Here is a 13075-nt window from a genome sequence, read left to right as displayed (position 1 = left end):
TTGCTTGAGCTCAGGAGTTCGAGACCAGCCTGAGTAAGAGCAAGACCCCCGTCTCTACTAAAAATAGAAAAAATTAGCTGGGCGTGGTGGTGCGTGCCTATAGTGCCTGTAGTCCCAACTATTCAGGAGGCTGAGGCAAGAGGATCACTTGAGCCCAGGAGTTTGAGGTTGCTGTGAGCTATGACGACATCACTGCATTCTAGCCAGGGTGACAGAGCGAGACTGTCTCAAAAAAAAAAAAAAAAAATTATGTTTGTATATAATGAAACATAGCAACATTTCTATCTTTTATTTCAAGTTGTCTGGATTTCCAGTATTGTTTAAGAAAGTTTCCCTTGGGCTGAGGTTATGATTTTCTTCCAATATTTTTATTATTTTATCTTTTGTATTTATCTTCTTGTCCTGCCTAAGAAAAATTACCGCCATATCAAAAGCTCAAGCTGTACAAAACTAAAAAAACTCCTGAATCTCATCAGTAGGGAAATGGTTCAATAAATTTCGATTCATACATACAATAAAATATTATATATTATTAAAAAGAATGAAATAATTCTATAAATATAGGCCTGAAGGAATGTCCATAATATATCATTATGTCAAAAAAGGCAAATTGCATTTATGTATATGAATACATTATTATTTTAAAAAATACTCTGTGTATATATGTTTTTAAGATACATTTAAACACTTTTTATAGTTTATAACTTTTTGAATAGGTAATTACATTTATAGGGTTCAAAATTCAAAGGGGAAAACATTTTTATTTATTTTTTATTTTTTTATTTCAGCGTATTACGGGGGTACAAATGTTTAGGTTATGTATATTGCCTTTGCCCCACTCGAGTCGGAGCTTCAAGCGTGTCCCTCCCCCAGGCAGTGTGCACTGCACCCATTAGGTGTGAATATACCCATCCCCTCCTCCCCCCTCCCACCTAAAAAAGAATTTTTATATAAATTAATTTTTCTATCTGATTTTTGTGATCAGCTTGTCTAGTCGCCCACCACCCACCATCAAGAAAAAGCCCTATTGGTATTTTTTAAATTGTGATATAGTCAATTTATATTTTAACTTAAGGAGAATTGAAATTTTTGTGATGTTGATTCTTTTGATATAAGAACATTATATTCTTTTTCACTTTTTAAGTCTTGTGTTTTGGGGTGTGTGTGTGTGTGTGTGTGTGTGTCTCTTAGACACATTTGGAAGTTTTTTTTATAAAGGCCTTGTTCGTTTCTTGGTAAGTTTATTTCTGAGAGATTTATCTTCTTTGTCACTATTAAAAATGTCATTTTTCCCCATTGTATCTTTTTAACTGGTTTTTCTTTGTATCTTTATATCATTCATTATATCTTTTAACTCTTCATTGTTGTTCATATGTAAAAGGCTACTGATTACCAGATATTAATTTCATACCCAGCTACCTTCCCTGAATTCTATCATTGTTTATAATAATTTTTCAGTTGATTCTCTTGGATTTTTCAGTCATGCAATCATATTATTTGTAAGTAATGATAATTACTTCCTTTTTAATATCTCCGATTTCTTTCTTCTAATTGCATTGGCTAGTATTTCCAGAAAAATATTAAATAATAGTAGTGATAATGAATCTCTTTTTTTCTGAGTTTAATTCAATCATTTTCTTAAGCATTATGCTAGCTTTGGGAATGAAATGTTTTATTATGTTAAGGAATATACATTTATTTCTATTTTATTAAGAGTTTAAAGAGTGTCAGGAATGGATGTTGAATGTTTTATTAATGGCCTTTAAACATCAACTATAAAATGACCATATGATTTTTCTTTGTTTTTTTTAGACACAGGGTCTTGCTCTGTCACCTAGGCTGTAGTGTTGTGGCATCATCATAGCTCACTGCAGCCTCAAACTTGTGGGTTCAAGTGGTCCTCCTGCCTCAGCCTCCCAAGTAGCTAGGACTATAGGCATGTGCCACCACACTCAGTTAATTTTTCTATTTTTTTTTTTGGTAGAGACAGTGTCTTGCTATATTGCCCAGGCTGGTCTCAAACTCCTGGCCTCAAGCTATCCTCCCACCTTAGCCTCCCAAAGTGCTGAGATTGCAGACATGAGCCACCATGCCAGGCTGATTTTTCTTTATAGATGTTTTAGTATAGTGATCTATGTTAATAGATTTCTTAAAGCTGATACATCCTTGCAATCCTAAACAAATTAAAAACCATTTGGTCATAGTATATTATTCTTTCAATAAACAGCTTTATTCTGTTTCTTATTTTATTAAAACTTTAAACAAATTTAATGCAGTATATGTATGTATGTACATATGTGTGTATTTATCTGTGTATGTATCCCTATCCCTATCTACAGACAGGGTCATGTGCCACACACACATGCGCACATACATACACACATATCTGGAAGGAAATATATCAAAATGTAGAGTGTTTACCTTGGGGATGAGATGAAGAGTTTAGGGACTGATTAAAGGGACTTCCATTGTGTGTTTTATATACTATGTTTATATGTATGTGTTCTCACTATGACAATTTTAAGAAAAAACCTCATCAAACTACAACAGGAGGCCAAAATAAAAAATGTAACTATTTGTGGGCTTAGTACAAAGACCAGAACTAAAATGCTGAAAAATAACATATAAGAAGTGAGAAGGCTATCAGAATTAAAATATTCTAAAGCAATTGCCTTAAAACTGAAATGTGCATAACCCAGGAGGGATTTAAAATTTTCTAAAAGGTATGTGGGCACAGTTAATTAGATGAGTTCATTTCCAGATCCTCAGCTTTGATTTGTATCCCTTCCTGACACTGATTTGCATGAGAAGCACCTGTGGTTGAGCACCCCTGCAGATTCTCCTCTTCCCCCGCCCCACCCCACCCCGGCCCAGGTGACATTTATTTCCAGGGAACCAGAGGGACAATCTGAAATGTGGTGTGCTGAAAGTAAAAGATCCTTTCTTAAATCAAGTGGTTTCTAATTCTTTGCTTCTAAGAAATTGAAGAAATAGCAAATGGAATTGTTATCTATGGGATAGACAGCTGTTTTCCTCCAGTGTCCAGTTCCCCCACGTCTCCCTTTTGAATAAACCCTCCTGCCCACCTCCACTGAGTTTTACTAGAGAACATGTCCGCCTAGCTAGCCTCTCTTTGTAGATGGGGTGTTCCTTTGTGGCTAAGTTTTTGGCAATGGCAGATAAAGGGAAGTAGTATGTGCTATTTCAGATCTTGTTTGTAGTAGATTGCCAAAACAAACTGCCACAAATTCCTCCTATGAGGGTATACATACCCCTTTGCAATGTGACTTTGCCACTCCACTCAGCAGATTGACTCTTGGTTTAGCTAATGGGCTATTAGCAAATATGGTACAAGCAGAGTCTTGAAAGTGCTTATGCGTGGAGTTTTGCCCTCCTTTTCTGCATTTGCAACCCAGCCACTCCGTGACAAAGATCAGGCTGGCCTGTTAGATGCTAGAGACATGTGACACAAGTTTGCCCCGTCAGCCAAGCATCAGCCATGTGAGTGAGGCCATCTACAACCAATTAGCACCCAGCCTATCTCCAGCTGACTACAGATAAAAAGTAGCCCAGGTAAGACCAGTAGAGGACCCAGCTGACCCCAGCCCACATTGCCCAAACACAGAATTGTGAGCTAATGAATGATTATTGTTTTAAGCCACCATGGTTTGGGTGGTTTGTTGTACAGCAAAATGATTAAATACTCATCCTTTTTCTCTTTTCCAGTTCCTACAGGTTGAAATGTAGTTAGAGAGCTAAGTGAACTGGCTTCAGCCATTCAGCTGAGGGCAATATTTTAAGGAATGGGAAAGCAACAGCAGAAAGAGGAAGGAATTTCCTTCCTAGAAAACCTCATGGAGCAAAGTATCCTACCTATCCTAGACCACCCAGGACTCTTATGTGAGAGAGAAATAAAATTCTGTTTTGTTTAGGCTGCTGCATCTTTTTATCTCAATTCTTTGTTACAGAAATTTAGCCTGTACCTCATAAATACATTAGCCAAAAAATAACCAAGTTGATCATTTATGATAGATCACCATGTAATTTTTGCTGTATGTATGACACAAAAGTTCAAAGAATAGAATGATACTGCTATTTAAAAATTTAAAATTCCTTTCATTCTCATCTACTTATTTACATGAACATTATCTCTCAATACAAACATTTATAAAAAAGGAAAATCAGAAATATAATTGATGTTGAACACTTACTCATTTCAGTAAAAAGTAATATGCATTCACAGATAAAACTAAATTTTTTAAAAACCAACCCATTACTTTAAGAGTATATAAAATGTTGAAGTATCATGTTTAATAATTGTTTACCAAAATTTATTGTTTGATAACCATTCATTAATAAGAGGAAGTTTTTAAAAAATATGTACAACTGTCACGGGAAGTTTAAAAAGCTCTAATTTCAATTCACTTGCATATTTTTATTGCAGAAATGTATAATGGGATATTAAAAATACTTTCAATCATAATATATATCACATTAATCTGTGTCAGAAGTGGAATGGAAGTATTCATTCAAAAAGAAAAGAAAGACAAGGCATGGCAGCTCACACCTATAATCCTAACACTTTGGTAGGCTGAGGTGGGCGTGCCTCTTGAAGCCAGGAGTTCGAGACTGGCCTGAGCAACATAGCGAGACCTCCGCTCTACAAAAAACAGGAAAATGAGCCAGGCTTGGTGGCACCTTCCTGTAGTCCCAGCTACTTGGGAGTCTGAGGTGGGAGGATAACTTGAGCCCAGGAATTTGAGGTTGGCTATCATGATGCCACTGCACTCTAGCCCATGCATGCAACAGAGCCATACCCTGTCTCAAAAAAACCGCTCCCCCCCAAAAAAAAACAAGAAAGAAAAGGAGACAATAAAATAATTCCAATTCAAATATATTAATGACCGTGTAAATCTAAAAGGGAATAATACCCGTATTTCAACACCTCTTTCTCAACTAATAAATCAAGCAGACAAAAAATGTATAGAAAATTTAAATAATAATAATAAACGAGTAGTCAAGGAAGTGCAAATTAAAATAAAAAATTCAGAGTTCAGAATTTCAGAATTGCTACCTATTAGATGAACAAACATTTAAAAGATTGATAAATCCAATTCTGGTTAGGATAAGAGGAAATAGGCACAATCATTCACTCTAGATAGAAATATACATTGTTATAGTGCTTTGAGGAAATAAATACTCATTTTATGTGTGCATATGTTGTACATACGTGTGTGTGTTTGTGTGTGTCTGTGTATATTTTTTTAAGAGACAGGGCCTCATTCTCTTGTCCAGGTTGGAATGCAGTGGTGCAGTCATAGCTCAACGCAACCTTAAACTCTCAGAATCAAGCAATCCTCCTGTCTCAGCCTCCCAAGTACCTAGGACTATAGGCATGTGCCACCATGCTCAGCTAATTTTTTTTTTTTTTTTTAGAGACAGGGGCTTGCTATGTTGCCCAGGCTGGTCTCAAACTCTTGGCCTCAAGCAATCCTCCCACCTCAGCCTCCCAAAGTGCTGGGATTACAGGCAAGAGCCACTGTGCACAGCCTCATTATATATTAATATTTAAAATGCACATACACTCTACCTTTGGCTCTATCTTACAGAAATAAAAGCATTAGTGTGCTAGAATATTTATACAAGGATATTCACTGCAGCATTGTTTGTAACACCAGAAAATTAGGAATAGGTGAAGACTCATTGGTAAGAGAATAGTTGAATAAATTATGGCATATCCATAGACTAGAATGTTATATAATTAAAATTTGCATAAAATAATAAGTCAATTAAATTCAGGTATATAACTAATATATAATAATTAAAATTTAACATTCACTTATAAAATGAATACATAAAATTAATTTTCCTAGATATAATTTTTAGTCAGAAAATATGATAGAAGAAAAAACCTACTCATAATAGCAATAACAACCAAAAAAACCCCATAAAATGCCCAGAGAGAATGTAAGAAGATTCCTAATAGGATCTATAGGATAAAAACTACAAAATACTATTAAGGAACATAAAAGAAAATCTAAGTAGAGGCAAATGTTAATTTTCCCTATATTTATCTATAAATTTGTCACAATTCTAATAAAAAACCCCAGCAGCAGCCCATCGGTATGGCCTCAATGTCAATCCCTAGCCTTGACCTCTTGTCTCCTCTCCTGTTATCACATGTCTCTACCACAATGTCCTGGTGACCCTTGAAACAAAATATTGAGCATTTATGACATGGTTTGTGTCTAGCTACAAAGCCTCATTTGATTTGAAGAGGAAGATGAAGGATTGCAATTATTCATTCAGCCCAGGGTCATGGTTAAAAAGCACAGACTTTAGAGCCTGAGTGTTTGTGTTGAAATCTTGGTCCTAGAACTCAATAGTTGTGTGACTTGGACAAGTCTCTTAGGCTTCTGGGCCAGACACTATGCTCAGCCCTTAATAAATGGACACATTTGGACATTTGGCAAATACTTACTGAGCATCCATTATGTGTGAGACACCAGGGGACACAGAGAGATTACTAAAACAGCAGAGGTAGACTATTTGGGTAGTTAAATGCTGTCTCGAGTCAGACCAACAGGTTTGAAATCTGGCTTTGGCACTTACTAGCTGTGTAATATTGGGCAAGTTTCTTAACTTCTCTGAAGTTGAGTTTATTGATCTTTAAAATGGTGATAATAATATCCTCTTTCCAGGGTTGTTGTGAAGGTTAAATGAGGTAACCTATGTAAACTACTTAGTGTAGTGGCTGGCATAGAGTCAGGCCTCAATAAATGTTAGCCACGATTATTTTTATGGTCCCTTATATTGGAGGCAATTTACAGTGTCCCAGGTGCAGCCACATATATGATTGTGTTTAGTTCTTAGAAAACACTAAGCTATTATTATTTTTAATTTGTCATTTGTGCTAAGCTTACAGAGGCTTGGAGAGGACTTGCTACTGGCTTAGAATCACAGCTTTTTTTTTTTTTCTCTGTTTCCAGGGCTAGAGTGCAGTAGTGCCATCATAGCTCAGTACAACTTCAAACTCCTAAGGCTAACGCCATCCTCCTGCCTCAGCCTCCCAAGTAGCTGGGACAACAGGTGCGGGCCACTACACCTACCTAATTTTGCTATTTTTAGTAGAGACGGGATCTCGCTGTTGCTCAGGCTGGTCTCAAACTCCTGAGCTCAAGGGATCCTCCTGCCTCGGCCTCCCAGAGTGCTAGGATTACAACCGGGGCGGCCAGAATCATAGGTTTTAAGCGGGGGAGCTAGGATTCTAACCCAGGTTATGAGAATCCTGCTCTTGGAGTTCGCTTTGTCCCTCTACTCACAGCCACCCATCCATTCGCGAACAGCTGCAACACAAGGAGGACTGTACTAAGGACAATAAGGTCATAAAGCATATCAAGCAATAGGAAAGGAGAAATTCTGAATGAGGGCTCTGGAAAGGCTGCAAGATGGCTGTGGAGTTGGGCCTAGACAGATGTTTGCCGTCTTTGGGGAGCTGGTGCTGAAGGACACAGTGGGTGAATTAAGGTGGGAAATGGGCTGGGGAGATGTAGCTTTCAGTCCTGGCTCTGCACTAGGTAGTTATGAATGTTGAGAAGGTCGCGTAGCCCTTCTCTAGGCGTGTTTCCTGAGGGACTGGTGCAGCGGGATGGGAGGGGTGCGGGGTAGGGACAGCTTTCAAGAAGAGAGTGGCAGACAGGCTGACCAGCTTGGAGGTGCTGATGATGCAGCCAGTCACTCCACGAGAGTGGTCAGGCTTCGCGGTGCCTAGCGCCGAGCTGGAACACAGCGTGTAAGTCTGTCGTGGGCCCTTCATCACGGCTGGGGGCCGGCGGGGACCATGGGGCAAAGATGCTCTTGGAAGAAGTGACCTTGGTGCCCGGGATGGGGAGCACCTTAGTGTGCGGCAGGCACACCGCGGAGCTGGCGCCGCTGACTCTGCACTCCGACCGCTAGAGGGCGCTGCCTTCCAGCTGCAGTCGGAGGTGACCTTCTAGTCGCTCCCGCAGTTCGTCCGTCTAGCCTTCCGCCCCGTGTGCCGCTAGCCAGGGAAAGCCTAAACTAGGGGTGGAAATGGCATGGGGTGTGTAAGGTTGGGTCTGGTGGGTCCTGGAGACGCAGGCTGTACCAGAGCAGCAAGTGACCCTTAACAGCGGGGAGAGGGCTGGAAGTGGGAAGTCTGGAACTTTCTGGGCCCACCGTAAGCCAGGGGCAGGTCTCCCCTCCCGGATAAAACGTGGTGAGTCCCTGAGCGGGCAGGGATGAGAGTGCAGATCAAGCTGGCGTCCTCACTTGAGTCTTCCCCTGGGGCTCCTAACCTGCGTTGGCCGCCCGGGGCCGTGGACTCTCAGGCTGGGGAGGCGGCTGGGTAAGAGATTGCGCACGGCGGCCAGCGCCCTCCTCTCCCCGCTCTTTAAGTCGGAGGCTCCCTCGTCGGGTGGTCCTGGAACTGCGTGGACTCCTGCCTTCAAATCCAAGCTTCCCGTGATCTCGCACGTTACTTGACCTCGCTCAGCCTCACATTCCTCTTGTGTTTAACGCTACCGCATGGGAATGTTGTGATGGTTAAATGACACATAAAGCTTTGCCCAGGGTTTTCTGGGGAGTGACTATCGCTGTGGGGACAAGATTGTAAGGAAGAGACTCCATTATCTGCCACCAAAGCCCAAATCTAACCTCTCAGAGGAGCTGAAAGGTCCGCTTTAGCTCCGCAATTTCCTCTCTATATACGTAGTTTTTTTTTTTTTTTTTTTTTTTGAGACAGAGTCTAGCTCTGTTGCCCTGGCGTCAGCCTAGCTCACAGCAACCTCAAACTCCTGGGCTCAAGTGATCCTACTGCCTCAGCCTCCCGACTAGCTGGGACTACAGGCATGCGCCACCATGCCCGGCTAATTTTTTCTATATATTTTTAGTTGTTCAGCTAATTTCTATTTTTTTGGTAGAGACGGGGTCTCGCTCTTGCTCAGGCTGGTCTCGAACTCCTGAGCTCAAACAATCCGCCCGCCTCGGCCTCCCAGAGTGCTGGGATTACAGGCGTGAGCCACCGCGCCCAGCCAATTCCTCTCTCTATAGATCTCCCACAGAACTGAAAAAGATGCCCAGAGAAAAGCATGTGGAGCCCCTTCTCAGAATAACATTTAAAAATTAAAATCCCTAGGCTGACAAAGAAAACAAATTATAACAAGGCAGTTGTCAAAACATTAGAAGAACGTGTGATGGAGTAGTAGCTTCTTTAGATCTAGCATCGGCCCAATAACTATGGTAATTTCGTAGTAGTGATGAGGGTAAATGACATGTGGAGAAATCTGTAACAACTGTAATGAGATTTAAAAATATCTGTGATTTCTACTGATGGCAAATTCTACTGTAGTTCATTGCCTACATTCATGATTGAAGCAAATGCTAACTTTCAATTAAAGATTGGTGAAAATAAATATGTATTTCTCCCCCAAATTCACAAATCCCGTGAATGAATCTACTCATGGACCTCTTGGAAGTCCGTGGACACGTGTTAAGAACTCCTGCACACCAGGCTCCTCATTTTGCAGGTAGAAAAACTGAGGCAGCTAGGTCTCCTGATTCTTAAACTAAAGGTCTTCCACTGAGGTGCATAACTCCGGTACTTGGGGAAAGTGATCTCTAAACCACTTTTTCACTCTAGAATTTCCAGGTTTACTCTGCCAAAAACACACCAGTGGCTAGAAGCCTCCCTTGTTTGTGTCACCCCCAGAGGGTACCACCTGGGATGCGAACTTCCCTCAGAAGTGCCTCCCAGGGCCTGCTCCAAGCTGCGTGGAGCCCAGGGGCTTGAACCAGCTCAAGCCTTGCAGGCTCCAGCAGGGGATTGATCCAAACCTTGGTGACTTTCCTCCAGTAATTCTTTTTTTTATTTGTAAAAATGACCCTTTGTCTTTCACTCCCCCACCCTGCCCCCACTGGGGCACTGAACAAAATAAGGTAAGAGGATTTCGAACAGCACAAGGGATTGAGGCTCTGTCAGGTAAAGCTCCTTTCAGGTACTCACCTGGATTTCCCTCTCGTGAACACAGAGTGGCTCTTTCCCATTTGAGGAATGTCACAATGGGGCCAGGATCCCTGAAAGCCCGTGGAAGAAGAGTGAGCATGCCAGCCTGGCTGGCACAAGTAGTCTTCTCTTCCCCAGGCTCCTGAGGGCAGAGGACATTTCCCTTCAAGAAGCAAGTTTCAGCCAGACATGGTGGTGCACTGTAGCCCCAGCTACTCGCTCAGGAGGCTGAGGTAGGAGGATCACTTGAACCCAGGAGTTCCAGGCTGCGGTGAGCTGTGATCACATCACTACACTCGAGACCTGTCCTCACCTAAGCGGTTCTGTCAACTGTCTCATCCTCTTCCCAGTCCCCAAGTCCCCAATATGCCTCTTTACCTCAGGACAGAAGTTCTTTCTTGCTCTCAGACTGGGGGCTCACGTTGAATGAGCTCTCGGCCCTCAAATTGTTCTTTGGTCTTGTTAAAACCCCATCTCCTCACTTTCGTCATTGCTCATGCCTTCAAGACTGTTACATTTGGTCTTTGAAAACCACAGAGTGGGTTTTTAACAGTCAGAGGTCTTCCTACCCCTCTTTCCTCCACCCCCACTGTGGACTTTTGTCTCCTTTCTCTCCTACAGCTCCTCCCCTGCTTCTTTCTCCTTTTCCTCTTCCTTTTTTGTTCTTTTTTTTTTTTTTTGGTATTAGTAGACTAAGGTGCTGAGAGGGCTGAGAAAAACCACCCCTTAAAATTGTTTTCTTTACCTTAAGAGACAAAGATTTTTTGCTCGGTAATTCATAATAAAGATAGGACTGATAATAGAATAACTAGAAGATAAAAGGACAGGATGTGCCCTCAAGTATAAAGAGAGGTGCCAAGTGGGCCTGGTGTGGTGGTTTGGGAGGCTGAGGTGGGAGGATCGCTTGAGCCCAGGAGTTTGAAGTTGCAGTGAGCTAGGCTGATGCCACGGCACTCCAGCCTGGGTGACAGAGCAAGATTCTGTCTCTAAAAAAAGAAAGAAAAAAGAAAGATGTACCATGTCTTTTTTCGAGAGTAGGTTTCAATTAGGGGTAGGAAAGAGAACAGAGCTGCTCCAGGCTAAAGGGGAAGAAGGGCAGGGAGCTGTCAAGGAGCCAGGAGTGAGGGGGTGGCGCACAGGGGAGATGGGGAGTGAGGGCACCCAAAATGGTTCTGCGTGTGGGGGTGAGAGGATGGATGAGTGACCTTATCTCCTCACCCTTTCCTTTTCTTTGCTTTTCTTTTTTCTCTCCTTTCCTCTCCTCTTCTTTGAGACAGAATCTCTGCTGTTTCCCTGGTTAGAGTGCCGTGGCATCATCCTAGCTCACTGCAACCTCAAACTCCTAGGCTCAAGCGATCCTCCTGCCTCAGCCTCCCGAGTAGCTGGGACTACAGGCATGCGCCACCATGCCCGGCTAATTTTTCTATTTTTAGTAAAGACTGGGCGTCTCCCTCTTGCTCAGGCTGATCTTGAACTCCTGAGCTCAAGGGATCCTTCTTCCTTGGCCTCCCAGAGTGCTAGGATTACAGGTGTGAGCCTCTGCTCCTGGCCCTCCTCACCCATTTCTATTCTGTTCTTTCTTGGTCAGTGATGGCTGGAGAGATTGCAATGATTATTCCTAATTTCTGGGGGGTAGTGCTCTTTAGATAGTAAGAGCATTGGTCTGAGAATTAGAAGCCTTGGGCTCCAAGTCCTGCAAGGCTGGCCCAGAGGACCTCAGCACAACAGGAAGCCCTGTGGTTTTGGAGCAAACACGTGTCATGATTGCCAGCCAGTGCCAGGCTACTCAGAAGCTCAAGTGGGGAGAGGGTTGGGGGAAATTTTCCATAACTAATCTAGAGTCATTCTCCTCCTTGTTATTCCTATTATTGTATTAAATAGTACTCTGTGGCCCTAAAAACAGTAAAATGCTCTGGGGTTTGAGCACTCGCAGTTGGCCCCAGTGAAGCCATCATCAGATGAGACACATCAGAAACATTTCCTCATTCCATCAGAGTGTTCAGCTTTCACAGCAGAATAAGTCCATTCCAGGAGCATGGGGGATGGGAACCCATGTTGAGAAGGGGTGTCTCTCACCCCATCTGGTCTCTCACCACCATCCTGGTCGCAGGACACCTAGCCCCACAGACACAAACCACTAAACTGGGGCCTGGTCTCTGGTATACTAGTATTCTTACTTGCTATCTCAATGAGAGTGGTCAAACGTATGATCTCTGTTCCCTAAAATGGAGATTTGTCCAAATGTGGCTGTCTGTGACATCTTCCAAAGGTTGACTCTGAGTGTATTCAGCATTTCTCCTGCTCCGCGGGCTATATTGATTATTGTGGACACGAAGAGAAGTTAAAGCTAACCACAGTTGTGGATGCGTGAGGGTGGGGCCCCTTGAGTACCAGCAGACACACGTGTATTCATGCTGGTTATTGTGAAAACCTCAAAGCTCTGTAAAGACCTCACGACTCAAAACTGAATCACAGTGGGTTTCCTTCTTACCTGTCATGCAATGTCCATCCATCCTGCAGACAGTTGCATGCATAGTTCTTTTAAAATGCTGCTTTTGCTCACTCTTCACTGAATGTTATTGCGTGCCAGGCACTGTGAGGTTGCTGAGGACTGAGCCGGGCCTATTCTCAAGGGCAGCATGCTTTGTTGGGAGAGGCGCATGTCCCTGTGAGACAAGGCAGAATGCACCAAGAACTGTAAATTCCCTAGAAGTGAGAGAAAACCCAGGAAGGAGGGAAGGATGGAAGGAAGAAAGGGAGTTTGCCCATGGGTCAGACACTGTTAGGCACTCTGCATGGACAAAGTGACATTTGAACTGAGCTTTTAAAGAAGGTAGGATTTCAAAAGGCGGGGTTAGAAGAACAAGATGAACCAACGAGGAGTAGGGACATATGGGGCTTCTTTGGAAACCAATGAAGCAGTGAAGTGGCTGCATTATAGGCTGCCTCCTGGTCATCCACAGCCTCCCTAATATTTATCCTGTGGGCTTTTGTTTTTATTCTTTAGAGACAGGGTCTTGCTCTGTTGCCCAGGCTGCCGTGCAGTTGGCA

The 13075-nt window shown here is 42.5% G+C and overlaps 1 protein-coding gene across 1 annotated transcript in view; it reads right to left on the bottom strand.

Annotated features, from left to right (window-relative positions):
• Positions 1-10085, bottom strand: part of CD160 (CD160 molecule) — a 16494-nt gene extending 6409 nt beyond the window's left edge. Inside the window, 1 exon segment of the mRNA XM_012643428.1 lies at positions 10025-10085. The gene's annotated coding sequence lies outside the window, so the exon portion shown is untranslated.
• Between the last annotated feature and the right edge of the window lie 2990 nt (positions 10086-13075).

This window comes from Propithecus coquereli, unplaced genomic scaffold (assembly GCF_000956105.1).
Source record: "Propithecus coquereli isolate 6110/MARCELLA unplaced genomic scaffold, Pcoq_1.0 Scaffold197, whole genome shotgun sequence".
In the NCBI taxonomy this organism is placed as follows: domain Eukaryota; kingdom Metazoa; phylum Chordata; class Mammalia; order Primates; family Indriidae; genus Propithecus; species Propithecus coquereli.
Note: the sequence above shows the minus strand (reverse complement) of the source record. Positions and strands in the feature narration are given on the sequence as shown.